We start from the raw sequence: 1,981 nt of genomic DNA on the forward strand, positions 1-1,981 counted from the left end.
CCGGGGGTGCGGGGAGGTGGGGGCCTGGGGGGAAAAGCAGTTCGGGGGCTGCGGGCCTGGCCTAGGAGAGGGGAGGGGCCCTGGGCCAGGGAGCAGTGGGGAGATGAGGAAGACTGGCTGAGGAGGAGGGGTGACCTGGGCCACCGGGAGATGAGGGACTCGTCTCAGGAGGCACAGGTGGGCAATTGGTTTGCAGGTCTGTGGGGTCTGTGGTCCGGTGCTCCGGGCGGGAGGGGTCTCAGCTGGCCCCAAGAGCCAGTAGGTAAAGCCATGGCCAAGGTGAGGTTAGAAGTAAAATGAGTCGTGACTAAAGACAGGCCCCTGAGAGGCATTAGCATTTACAACCTTGGGGGGAAGCCAAATTCCAGGAGGAGGCCAAGCAAGGTGGGCTCGCTGGACCAGAAGGGGACTCAGGTTGAGTGAGACGGTGCCTGAGCCCAGGAATGCTGGGGTCACTTGGCCTGTTCGGGAGCACGCTTGAAAAACATGCTACCGAATGCATTTTTCCTGTAAAAACAGAGTGTGGACATTGGACACATTGTGAGTAATCCGTGCCAGCTCCCTGTTCCCCCTCAGTGGGTGGTTGTCACATGCCACCCCTCCTCCCCATGGGCATGTCGGTGGTCACTTACAGTCTAGTGCTTCTCGGTATCTGAGGAGTCCGTGAAAGCTGGGCCCCTATCCAGCAGGAGAGGACATGCAAATGCTCATTATCAAGTTGCTGTGTGCAGGCCTGGCCATCCCTGCTTCACGGCAGAGAAGGCGGTTGAGGAGCCTGGGAGCTGCCAGGGGGTGGGGGGTGCGGGGTGCGGGCGAGTGTCCCGCCGGGCCAGGGCGGTGGTGGGGCTGCTGTCATCCGGGGTCTCTGTCCCTCCCACAGAGGGGCCCCGACTGGGGGGGGTCCCTGCTGAGGACGCTCTCGTCTGTGGGCTGCGGTGTGTCCTGTGCCCTCGCCACCACCTTCTTGCTCTTCCTGGCGGCCGGGTGAGGCAAGCTCACCACTTTGCCTGGCACCCTGGGCCCGCCCCGCCCCTCCCCTCGTGGGCCTCCACGTCCCTCCTCAGGTGGGTGTCCATCCTCGGTCCGAGAAGCCCCTGTGGAGCCGCCCTTTCCTCCTTCACTGGTCGATTCACCGGGACGCAGGTGGTGGTGGGGGGTCCTTGCTAACCAACTCCTCTGCCTGTCCAGGGTCCCCCAGTCAGAACGAGCCACAGTCCACAAGAACCTCACCTTCTCCCTGGCTTCCGCCAAGGGCTTCCTCGTGGCCAACGAGTGGGCAAAGGCCAACAAGGTGGGCGGCCAGCGGGTGCGCTTGTGAGCTCAGGGGGGCCTGGGAAAGCACCTTCAGCGTTTTCTAGGTTGCCCCCCATATCTTCACTTGGCTCCATTTCCGGGGAGGAGTACGGCCTAGAGAGGAAAGACCCTGAATGTTGGAGCTGGGCCCAGGGCGCTGCCCCGAGGCCCTACCCGCTCATACTGCTTTGGGCTGGCAACGCCAGGCACGGACAGGGGACCCAGGGTGGACCGCACCCATGACCGGCCTCCGTGGGGAGCCCCCACCCTCCCACACAAGTGGCGTGTGTGGCCGTCACGGCAGTGACGCACCTCCTCTTTTTGGTCGTCTTCTCCTGGATGTTGGCGGAAGGGCCGCCGCTGTGCAGCAAGGTGGTGGCTGTGCGCATGCGCCTGGGCCCCAGGAAGCCGCTCTGCTACGCCACAGGCTGGGGTGAGGGCCCTCTGCTCCCCACTCTTCCTCTGTTCCCCTCCACCCTGCCTCGCGTGGCCTCTGTTATGTCCAACACTCACCGCCCAACACCCTCCTCCACCGGCACCCAGCGCCACCCAGTGGCCAGCGCCCGTGTCTGACACAAACTCAGCTCCGTCGACCTCCAACTCTACCCAGCTCCAATTCTTATTATTCTTTTTTTGCGGTACGCGGGCCTCTCACTGTTGTGGCCTCTCCCGTTGCGGAGCACAGGCT

The sequence above is a fragment of the Neophocaena asiaeorientalis genome, unplaced genomic scaffold (genome assembly GCF_003031525.2).
Source record: "Neophocaena asiaeorientalis asiaeorientalis breed wild unplaced genomic scaffold, Neophocaena_asiaeorientalis_V1.1 scaffold78, whole genome shotgun sequence".
Classification (NCBI taxonomy): Eukaryota; Metazoa; Chordata; class Mammalia; order Artiodactyla; family Phocoenidae; genus Neophocaena; species Neophocaena asiaeorientalis.